Below are 12725 nucleotides of genomic sequence, written 5' to 3'. Positions count from 1 at the left end.
TGGCCCTGCCACTTATGTATATAAGCTCTGGCAGGCAGCTGCAGAGCACTGCATTGCATTCTTGGAATTTATTTTTACTTTCAGGAACATCACAAAGCACAATTGGTTCAATGCTGCACCAAAGTTTGCAGGGCACACCTCCGATTAAGCACGGTTGGCTACATATGTTAGGAAAGAACTTCAACAAACATCCATACAAGTTACAGTGTATTGTGTCTATAAAAAGAGACATTTGGACACTAAAACTAAACTAATGGATGACAAGTGTCTCTTGAAGGATACAATTACTTTAACTTTCTTTTTTACAAAGTAAAATTTCGCGTCATGATGGGAGTACAGTATATATAACAAAGATAATCATTATTTTGTGATATAAATATTACGTAATTTTACATCGAACCAGAAGGTTCTTGCCTATAAACATCTGGCAGTTCACCATCATTAGTTTAAGCAGACCTGACTGTTGATGAGGCACTGAATGTCAAAACCAGTCTAAAGTTGAACCAATTCTGCTGAGATTATGCACTCCCAGAAGGCCATGTGGCTGAAGGGATGTTTAAATTAGTATTATTTACTTTTTTATGAGGCGCAGCAGACCCAACAAAGCACTTTTAAGTGGAAGGGCAGATATTTGAAAGAGACCTATTGCATGCATTCCTTATTTTTAACTTTTAGTCGAAATAAACCAATACACTGTTAAACGGACATAACAGTCTCCAGCGATGCATTGGTATCCAGTAGTACTGTTGTTTTGACAGCTCATACAGGAATGTTTTATTTAGCTTCGTATTTTGTGGGTCCATTTTTATCAATTGTGTAGATTATGTGACCCAACCTTTTAGAGCACTCATAACACAGAAGTAACATCGTGTTTAAAGTTGGTGTTCAAGGTGAGCACTCGATCCTTTTCACATGAACGTTCATATGGCGCGTGTCAAACTGACAGAGGAGTGATTCCCTCTCGTACACACTGCAGACCACTAAAAGCGGACAGACCACAAAAAGAGTTCTGTGTTTCAACTAACCTTGATCTAGAACGATAAAAAAAAATAAACTTTACAACCCCCATTATGCTGTCCGTCATGTGGCAGCCTGACCATACGATACCATGCCGGTCAGTGTAGGATGGAAAAGGGGGAGGTCCAGGCCCGGTTCAGATATCACTCGCAAATGACGTTAGGTGTGGTCAGAAGGCTGAATAAAAAACCCTCGGAGGTGATACGATGCGTACCAGACTTTGGAAAGCCAGCAGTGGTTGTCCTGTACACTCACCACCACAAAAATGAGCGGGGGCATTTTCACCACTGGTCCAGTCCTAATAACTGGATATTAACACCACTGAACAATAGTTTGAGTGAAAACTATATATTTTAAAAAGTGTTACTATTATGGGATGAAGAGAATGTAAGTTACAAACTAGAATAAGACTGCAGATGTATCAACAAAGCCATGGATATATCTTTTCAGATTGTTTGGCTGCTGTTTTATAAATGGTCCATCAAAGTTGAATTTGTCATACATTACTCTTTGAATTATAATGTACTGTGTGCTCAGTCGGTGTGAGCCGCTGAGGTCGTGATGGGTTTTTTTTATTCTTGTTGTCCCATACTCCTGAACCGTTCCCATTTTGTTGTCATGTACACGGATGCCTACCTTATTGAGAGCGATACTGGCACGTAAAATAAAAAAAAAGATTGATTGTATATAAATGACATCGTAGTTGACATATTTTAAAAATGTTTCTCAGATCATGTTTTAATCTATAAGCAATGACAAAGAAAATCTATTAACCCATATTTATAAAGTGGCTAATACAGTCAATCTCCTCTTTGCAGTGTGGCTATTATCTATGCTTGCTATTACCCACATCCTACGTGATCCACGCACTCCCTAGGAGCTGTGTAATACATTCTATATTCTACACTATTCTAGGCTAAAACCTGCTACGCATACAAGGGGAGACACTTAAATATCTGCAAAGACTGATTCAATAATTATTTGCTGTTCATATAGCTGCTGGGCACCTCAACCCTACACATACATACCTCATATTACCAAGCAGTCTCCTATTCAAGTAATAACCAGGTTTAACCCTGGTATTGAAAATTCTAAATCTTCTATCCGAGGAGAGAGAATACAATTATACTCCGTCGGGGATGACAACTGAAAGTGCAGACTTGGAGATGAAAAACAAGCACAGCCAGATACATTCGTCCCCGCCACCACCCCTATCAAATCACAACCTGCTAATCTTCGATTTAAAGCTTTCGTGACTGCAGGGATTCACATTCTTGGTTCTTTCGGTAAAGTCAAGTAGAAGGGAAATAATAAAATAATAAAAATAAAACAATAAAATTCTCACGACGTTTCGATTGCAACACAAGCAATCATCATCAGGTGTAATGACTGCTTGTGTTGCAATCAAAACGTCGTAAGTACTGTGTCATCATAAGGTGTGATGATGATTGCTTGTGTTTTATTATTTCCCTTCTACGTGACTTTACTGAAAGAACCAAGAATATGCACCTGCTAATTTTTACTTTTAAACTGTTGAATCGAATGTTCCACTCTCTATTATGTTCTTTCTGATCAAAACGTGCCGAGCTATCTTCGTTATCCTCATGTAATAATCCTTCAGGAGACGGCTTCGGAATCGGTCCTTTTTATTTTCACTTGACGATACACCTTGCTCACTCACTCTCCGTTGCTGGCAGACAACGGAGAGAGGACAGACCACCCACTAAGTCCCCGCCGCGCAAGTGGCAACCCCCGGCCCCGTCCGCGCGTGACCCTGCTCTCCTCCTGCTCCAGTCTGCTCACGATCGTTCTCCTCCCCTCGCTCTTAACACCTTCGTCACGTGGTTCCCCCAGCCAATCATCCATGGACAGCTCCGACCATTCTCGATGGTTCCCTGTCAATCCCGGGACCACGCCCCTCATCCGGCTCCCCATTAGCTGGGGCCCCGAATGGCTAAGCCCATCCCCCTGATGGCCTGTCATGATGACGCATGGGCCATGGTCCCTATCTCAACCCTTATTGGCTACAAGCAGGACCGGCAAGCCAATCCCCACGTGAACCCTCTGTGGCTGTTATTACACTCATATTAAATCGTGTTTTCTCTGGCAAGGCAGTTCAATGAGAGAGCCTCCAGTTTTCATGGTATTCCGAGGTTAGGCCCTCATGGCGAACTAGCGTGCACGTGATTTTTATTCATGCTCACATCTTTAATAACAAAATGCCAAAATTCTATACTGTTCTGGGAACTAAGATTGTTATGCTGTGTGGTAAATTTGTACAGATCAACTGAGCGATTTATTTTTAGTTGTAATGTAAATATTACAAGTGGTAACTGATGAAAGGACGAATGGACAGACAGATGGGTGGGCATCACATTCCCAGTGCTCACAATAGGCAGCCTAATGGCTTCCTTCAAAATGACATTGGTCCATGTTTGTTAATAAAGAGAATCCGTTTTCCAATTAACACGGATTCTCAACACCGAGAAGCAATTACAGCCCAAACTATGACGTGCTTTTGAACTCACCTCAATGTTGTATTACCATTCGATAGTTTAATTGTATTACTTAAACAGAACCTTCAGGGAAAATCGACATCAAATATTAAATTGTAGAAAGAAAGGCATTTGTAAGCAAATCCATTTTAGGCCACTCTTTCCATTCTAATCAAACTTCCGCTGCTGGACCAACTGCCCATGTCTTACTATTCACATTCACACCACCCTGTACTCCTGGCACTTAGCCCGAAGAACAGTGGTCAAATTCTGGGGATGTTTGTCATAACCTGGCCAATGTTGTTGTAAACCAGCCTCTCTTTCCCAGTCCATCTCATACGTGGTTGGTTTTAAGCCTGTGCAACTACATAGACATTGTTATATCAAAGGTGTTTGGGTGTGTGCATGCCTTGCAATTATGTGTGCAGGCATATGTACATATTTACCTTTCTGCGAGCGTATTTTTAGTATTGAAATATGAACATGTGGTTACACAGTTGTGCATATAATCGTGCAAATAATGTACACCTCTGTGCATGTATTTGTTCCTATACACATAGCAACACCCATGAGCAAATATGTAAGTACCGTGTTGTCTGTGTGTACTTTTGAGCGTACATATTTATATGCTGGAAAAGTACACATATATAATTTGTGAATGCATGAGCTTGTACAACTCTGAAATATGTGCCTGATATAAATCTCACCACAAACTTTGATTTATATACTTCATAAAAAAAAACTTACCCAGCTAGAATTCGCCAAGTGGATCAGAGGTCAGAGTGCCAAACCAGTCCTGTCGAAAATCGGGGTTAAATTCCAAGCTGCTGTGTGTTATTATCCACGTTCTCTCGTGCAGTAAAATGATGGTCTCAGTCCGGTCAACAATGACTGCGCACACACACCAAAAACATAATAAAACATCCGGTTTATAATCTTCTATTTCATTAAATTCTATATGTAATTTATTTTTGAAATATTTTATTTATTCATATTTTTGACATATGGTACATTGCAACAATACACATACTGTCCGGCGTGGGCAGGTTATGCACATCCTTATTTACAGAGCTTGTTGTTGGAATTTTACAGGGATGGCTGATCTTTCCAAAAATGAAAATGCGGGGGGTGGGAAAAGCAGAAGAGAGGGGAGTAAGGGGGCAGGTATGAAAATTCAAAATATTGTCTTGACTGGCATGCGATAATCTCCAGGCAGAGTGTATGGGAAAGTTTGTCCTATACAGTGGAAAACATTACAATTGCAATGTATTTTTTTCTGTGGAATAATCCCCTTCTACGGTGCAGGTCTCTCACTCACAGGGTGCACTACTCCGGGAGGTTTCCGTATGGATTCCTCATCTCACAACACGATACTCATAGCACCACAGAAATAAATTGCCAACAACCAATAAATAAAAACAACTAACAGAAGCAAAACCTACCCTGCTAAAATCGAATGTGTTTTTGACGTCGTTCTGGCACTCCTCCATATTATGAACATTCTTGATTTGAAGCTTTCGTGACTGCAGGAATCCATAATCTATGGTTCTTTCGATAAAGTCACGTAGAAAGAAAAAATAATAAAAGAACACGACGTTTCGGTCGATTTCCAAAATCTTGAACAAACACAAGATCCAAGTTCGGTTCAATGCAGTACACAAAATCCGTGATTTGATCCCATCGGTGAAGGATGCGATTCCGGACATGCAATGTCCTGGTGTCTATAAGCTGAGTTGTGTCTGCGGCAGCAGTTACATTGGTGAAACGAAGCAACGTGTCTCAGACCGGGATCGCGAACACAAAGCGGATCTGAAACATGGTAGAGCGGTGGCGGATCATCGGTTCAACGCTGTGGGCACACATGACACTGTTTCTCCGAGACCAAGGTCCTCTGCAAACCCTCGGGCTACCATCAGAGATTTGTTCATGAAGCCATCCAAGATATACAAACACAGACAAAACTTTAATCGAGAAGATGGATTCAGATTGAGCAGTCATTGGATGGACGTGATAAACCACGTCAAGTTTTAACTGCTGTGATTCTCACTCTTACACCCGTGCTGTTTTCGTTGACTAATTCAAGCTCATTGACACGCTAATTTCAACAGCCCCCACCCGTCCCTGCACGCCACAAACCCTCCCCCCTCTCCCCCCGGTTGAACTCCTGCAGTCACGACTCTACCCCCCCCCCTCCCGTGTCTATATAAAGCCACAGCACAATATCATTCTTTCTCACCTAATGACGGACGCTTGTGTTGCGCCCGACATGTCGTGTTCTTTCATAATTTTACATGACTTTACCTAAAGAACCAGACAGTATGAACATTATTGCCTAAATATTCCAACTCCTCTCCTATTGTACCCCCATGTTCTGACTTCCTACTTACATTTGTGACAAAAGTTCAAAGTCCATCCCGAACCACAGCCATCAACCTTCTTTGTACGTAAGTACACAGTTTCAGTTTTTAAGTAATAAATTAGAATCATTTAATTTTTTGGAAGGCTCTCACCACATATGTACAGGTCACACTTGGGGTTGCACGCGGACCCCTATTAAGAGGATGCACATTTTCATTGAATGGAAGCTCTTCGGAGGTCAAGGAGAAGCTACATCACGGTGGGCTGAAAATTCTCCCGTGGTTTGCCCAAACTTTATCTCAATGGTGTGCACTCAGTCTGTTGCCTGTGCTGCATCACGCTTGTGTTGGTTCAGCTGCTGGAACTGTTCTGTGGGGGGTGGTGGTGGGAGTGCTGATACTGTGAAGTATTGGATGGGTTGGGGTGTGGACTGATGAAGGAAGAAATAGTATGGTCTTTTATCCCATCTTTTTTATTGGGCTTTTCCTCGATGTTTCCGGCACCAAATGTCGGTGGTTGTTGCCTCTCACTGCACGAGCTCGTTGTTGTTTTGTTATCCGAAGCCGAACAGTATTTTGTAGATATGTTTGTCTCTTTCATGCGTTTTCTGCTTTTGTTCTGCACCGAGAAGCTGCTATGACATTTATGTGCCAATTCAATGCAAATCCTCATCCTTAAATGTGTTGATTATGGTTTAGTAACGTGTTATTCTAGACACCATGGTTCAACCAGTGATGGCATCAAATGTATGCCTACGTTTGTCTATAAGCAAATTCACATAAGGATGTTGGCAAAATTGTGCCACAAGACATTCCCCACAGATCACTGTGACCTAACTCAAAAAAACTTCTATCAATAATATTGGCTGCGACAAGCTGCATGTTAGGTTTGTCTATTAACTTTCATGACATGAACAATCCTACATGTGTAACAATAAGGACAATGCAACAGCTATATTTACTTATTTTCATTGTTTACACCAACCCATAAGTACAGTAATCATAAAGTCTTTGATTGTTTCAGAGTGCAAAGATTGCACTACTAAAGTTCAGAAGGCCTCTTGAAATGTTTTTTTTACTGGTTTTGTACCTTGTGGTTTATTTTTTATGTTATATTGGTAAAGTGAGGTATTACACCACATCTGAAGAAAGACAGGGGAGTGTAAAAAGTAAGCCAGCAGCGTGCGGGTGGTGTATGGTGATGCGGTCCAGTTATAACGACTGCAATATTGGTGGGAAGAGTTAGTGGAGTCGTAATTAAGGTCGCGTGATGGCACTCGTCACCGAACCTGTACCTGGGGATGCACCGGCCAGTTTTTATGCTCTCTAAAAAGCGGACTTCTTTTGCCAGTGGCCCAAACAGAGCTTGCATTATGAGAGAATGTTTTCAATTAGTGACCAGGCCTGGCTTCACGTGGTGCAAAGATCCACAAATGCCAGAAGCCACAAAAGCAAGGCCACATTCACCGGACCCAGTCAGTGGAGACTACAATCCAAGTCCACTCACCTGCCGCACACGTGTTCCTTTGCTAAACCGGAAAACTGTGCCGTGAATGTGATTTTGTGACTAGCAGGCTTTGCGTATTCAAAACCTATACTCTATTGTAATGAGTAACCGCAAATTTATACATTAATAAATCGATAATATTTATCGATTCTTCATACAGAAAATGTGACAGTTGCCGGGATTCTGGACGAAGAGACAATATATAAACGATGCTCTGTGCACATACGCAAAACGACACAGATGGAGATGATCGTCAACCGCTCGTTAAAATACACTGTCCCCAATCTCAAGTCGCAACTTAAAATCGTACTGTTCACCATCATGTGCCCATGCACTGTTAAACCAAGTACAAATAGCTTTCTATTAATAATGTAAATTTTCACATAACAGAGATTGCATGAGACACACACATTGTTATAAATAGATGAGTGTCATAGGTCTCCAGACTGGGAATCACTCTCAACAGAAATCAGCTCCGATGCAAGGTTAGTAACCTTAATACTTTACATCCTCAATGCACCAGTTTTGTTTTGATCCTGCCTTTATTTACATATTATTTTGAAATGTGATTCCTCATCTGCAGCAGCAAATCCTCTTGCACACCAACATAATAGCAACTCTGAATAATTGAGACGTTTCTCCAAGCGAATTATGTAATTCACATGTGTTCATTGCAGTCACCCAAACTCTAACCAGCCCATAGGCAGGCTTACCTCGAATTAACGCAGAATTTGGCGATGACATAACCCTGTAGGACATCTGCGTCACTCCTCAGACGCGCCATTTAATCACATTCCTGCGGAGGGAGCTGGTAGGAACGTTGGGTTGCTCGGTCAATGGCCAGGGTCAACGGCGGCGTGGTGTATTCCGCAAATATGCCCGACTGTGAGGGCGGGCACAAGCCGGCGTGAGTAGGTTAAACGTTGAGTTTTATAAGGGCACCACGGGGTGACCAGCACCTCCCCACCCAGCCCCTCCCCTCTCCACCCAGCCCCACCCCTCCCATTTTTTGATGCACGACGGACGGACACAATAATCCCCTGTGGGCTGGTGTAACCAGGAGGTTTCTACCAGTATGAAAGCCATGCAGTAACTACCACACATGCACTTCAGCAGCGGCTAAGCACATACAATAACTATTGCCTCTCAATACCTACGATTGTGATGCTCCGTTACAGGAGGGCCCTTGGCTCAGTTTTACTGGATCAGTAGATGCTTGGTAAAGGGCATTAATCATGGATCAATACGATTGCCAGAATGAAACACCAAAACTCAACCTATCCACGACATTATTATCCACAACTCCCAACTGTGGGAGCTTTATGGTCCGTTAGAACACATATTACCCGAGGCCCTAATTTGCATTAGTCGGCTGATATCTGCGAATTTTCCCAAAGGCCATAGTTGGAATGGCATCCAATTACCCGTTTTTTTGCGGTCAAGAGGGATCGCACGGCAAATTCTTCGAATTACTGTACTCGCGAGTTACCGTGCGTAATTGGAATAAAATGTTTATGAGTTAGCTAAAATTTTGTTCTCGCTTAAAAAAAAATCCGCTTTGAGACACCGAATGCGCAAAGATCAAAGCACGCGCCGTGGCACGTGGGCATTGTCGCTGTTGACCACGTATTCAGCTATGACAGTAACTTCACGTGCAATTCAATCACCTGTGTAAGCTGGTGGGCCACCATCCTCCAGCACACCAGCACAATATCCCTGGCTGCTTTGGACCACACAAGTCGTTACATGTGCACGACCACGCACTCGTCACCTGAAAGCTGCAGGCCATATATCTAACATTCCGCCTGCTCTATGATGTTATCGGGTGGGGGTAGGGTAAAGAGAGACAGAGGTCTTATCGTCCGCCACTTATCTCTGGTGAGGGGGCTGAGGAGGAACAGGTTTGTCAGGTGAGGTTAAAGATCAGGAATGCCAACAAGAGGTTTGTTTTTGTTTCATTCGTCACTTGTATTATTACCTTCTAAAAGTTACCGAAAGACAATCAGAATCATTACATTACCTAGAGTCTACGTGAGAAATATATTGATTGTGTCACATGGTGAAGACCTGTTGGTGCCAAATAAAATTAGCTGTGAGCAAGTGTGTGCATGCGTTACTCAAGAGTCACGGCTTTGGGTTGTGACTTCATCATCACCCACACAGCTGATTTCCCTTTATGGGCTAATTGCACACACATTAGGTCACGTGGTCATTGCTTTAAATATCCTGGCAAAAGGCCTGGACAGCTGGATACCCAATACATATACACCAATGGGTTAAAGACAAAGATCCCCCATATAGCCTGTAAGAAACTGATTGGGCAAGTGCTGTTAGCAAGCACCTATGAAGGCCGGTTGGTCGGTGGCCAGCACCACACACAGCCACGCTTGTCTCCTTAGTGGCAATGTTTACACACCGCACCAGTTACGAATCTGAGGCCGAGGCGACCTAGGAGAGGCAAGGGACCGGTCCAAATAATCCTCACTGGTGTTGGTCGTGAGGGAGATTAGAACTGGGGTCGCCGGGTTTCGTAGCGCAGCACGCTAACCGCTGTGGGAAAATAAGAGCACTTTAAATTAATATTTGTCGCACAGATATTTTTTATATGTGCAATACTCGAGGGTTTGCAAACCCCGTATGTGTCCACCAGGGCTTCCTGTGTGGCCTCCAGTCACATCGCAACGTCGATGAAGTCTGATGGCTCGCAGACCTTTGTGCAACTGCGGCAGGTACAGATAAAGGGTTGTAAACTCCATTATTCTTTCATTACCGGTAACCACATTGTAAAAACCGCAACAACAAAAACCCAGTTGCCAGTTCACCGCACATACAGTAAATGGGCCGTCCATAAATGACGTCACGCGATTTTGGACGATTTTTGACCCCCCCCCCCCCTTCGTCACACGGCGTCACAAAAAGTCAGACACCCCTCAAATATGACATCAGAAAGCTCTGCCTCCCCCCCCCCAAAATAAAACATGCTTCAAATCGCTTTAAACTATTGTCATTGTGGTGCGTATTTAATGTGGCGCTGCACTTTGATGTTGTAGGAGAAAACATTTATTAAAAAGTCTATTTAATTAAGTAGAACGTGTTGTCTATATTTATTTAAAGTTGCGCATTTTGATATGACGTCACATTTCCCAACCCCCCCCCCCCCCCATCGTCACACTTCGTCACAAATGTCTGACCCCCCCCCCTAGCCATAGGTGCGTGACGTCATTTATGGACGGCCCCAAAGTAGAACAACGAACATAAATGTACAACCCTGTGTATTTGTGTGTCGGTGTGTCATTGTACACGCGGTTTAATGTTAAGCACATTTGACTTGCAATCCAGAGTGGTATCCTATTCAGTCTGCCAGGCAACGAAGTTGAAACAACTTTATTGCCTCTGCCCACCAAACAGTACAATTAGCATCCACAGCTGAGTCGATTGGCAGGTGTTGTGTGGTGGGGTAACGTATGGGGGGATGCAAAACCTCTTTCAACAACATCTGGTCAGCATTGGATGACCCGAATCGGATAACCCTCTCGATTTCCCTCGAGTGGATGCCATTCCACCCCAGCAAACAGGCCCTTGCAGGGCTGTACCTTTATCTGTTCGTTTACCTTCACCGAGAAAGGAAAGTACCCCCACGGGGGACTTGAATTGGCTGAATCGCTGTCTGAGTGGCACGTGCCAGTGTCGTTTGATAAATCCACGCGTGCCAATTCATTCCTAACATTCCACAAGAAACGGCTCAGGTGGCTGACTTTCAGCGCTGGTTATAATCGGTCGGGCAGATGTGTGCTCGTGAGGTTTGCAGACCCAGAACGGTACAGGTACATATTCATGTCGCCATCGACTAGGGGCAGGCTACAGTTCGGCGGCGCCAATGTCCACAAGAAAACCTTCCGAAGGCGACGTGTCAACAACGTTCACAGTTTACCCACGTGGTCAAGGGCGGCATGCTCAAAGAACATATTTATAAGAGACATTTTACTTAGGGCCAATGTTGTGCAATTCTCTTTCAATCACCCATTTCCTAATGTTTTTTTTATGTATAAAGTAAATATACGTGAATAATTTAACTGGGAGCATGTTGGAACTAAAAGTTAACATGTATACACGTGCAAACACCACAACATGACTGTGACCACTAAATTCCAGTGGGGTCATCGCTGCACGCATCTCGGGATCTGCAGCAGCCGTACTATGTAAGGACTCGCACACAACCACACGCATGTGAACTACCACCATATGCCCACACAATGACAAAAGCCTTTGCATGTATGCGTGTTGAACTTCTTTCGCACCGTACGTAGCCAACCGCGTGAATCGGACGTGTGGATACTTTTGAGACCGCAGGGGCTGCAGTGTTCGTGAGGACATACCGAGGGAGGTGTGGGCCTGCCATGCACCACGCCTGGCTTCCTTTGCCCTGTGCTGTTTACACACCAAATGAGGTCCTCACGAAATGCTCAGGCAACAAAGAAGAGGTCCAGGACAAGTTCAACACTGCTGTGTCACTGACGTGGGATAATCCACAGCTCCTCCAACACGTGCACGCCTGCACGTGCACCTGAATTAAAATGCCCGAAGCTTATTTTCTAGTTGCCATATTAAGGGTCCAGCTCGCTAACATAAAAGTAAACACAGAAAGTCCCTATTGCTGCATGGGAACGGCCGCTCGGATTTTTGTTTCTCCATGCACAGTAGTTAACATCTTCTCTCGTCAAATTCACTGTCCTCGTGTCTCGTTCCACATCCTCGGTTACTCTCCTTCTGCCCTGCACTGGCAACATCTCCACGCCCCTTCTAATTTCATCTCCTTTGCCTCTGATAAAAAAAACTTGTCCAAGCCAACTAAGCCTCACCTTCCTCGCCTTCTCAAGAATAAGTAACCCCCAATAAGGCTCAAACTTATTCATGGCACCTCCTTTCCCCTTAGAGATATTCCCAGCATCGATATCAACATCCGTCATTTCAAGCACTTTTTCTTCTGCCTTCCTTAGTGCCCACGTCTCTGCATCAATGCTTGACAGATTGCCTTTCAGGATTACTGCCATCTTTCTAACGCGTAAAATTCCTGAAACCGTTATTATTTGGTTCTTTCGGTTAAGTCACGTCTAAAGATAAAATAATAAATTAAATTAAATAATAGAATACGACGTTTCGATTGCAACACAAGCAATCATCATCAGGTATAATGAAATAGCGACATAAAATCTAACCAGAAAACTATAGACAGACATATTAGCAGAGAAATATCACCAAGATACATAGCGGGAGCAACACAGGTAACAGAGAGGGGTGATCGTCTCTGTGGGGTGGCCTTAAATAGACAGAGGGGGGGGCGGAGGCAGA

General features: G+C 43.5%; 1 protein-coding gene across 8 annotated transcripts in view; it reads right to left on the bottom strand.

Moving 5' to 3' along the window:
• The window catches only part of LOC144736511 (supervillin-like), a 144101-nt gene that overhangs the window by 118726 nt on the left and 12650 nt on the right, over positions 1 to 12725 (bottom strand). For 7 of the 8 annotated variants that reach the window (XM_078619094.1, XM_078619388.1, XM_078619467.1 and 4 more), the window contains exon 2: positions 4260 to 4403. The exons of the other annotated variant lie outside the window; for it this stretch is intronic. The gene's annotated coding sequence lies outside the window, so the exon portion shown is untranslated. The remainder of the gene's footprint in view (positions 1 to 4259; positions 4404 to 12725) is intronic. 8 annotated transcript variants of the gene reach the window in all.

This window comes from Lampetra planeri, chromosome 1 (assembly GCF_965212315.1).
Source record: "Lampetra planeri chromosome 1, kcLamPlan1.2.h2, whole genome shotgun sequence".
NCBI classification, from domain to species: domain Eukaryota; kingdom Metazoa; phylum Chordata; class Hyperoartia; order Petromyzontiformes; family Petromyzontidae; genus Lampetra; species Lampetra planeri.
The sequence above is the reverse complement of the archived record's forward strand: the minus strand, read 5'-3'. Positions and strand labels throughout refer to the sequence as shown.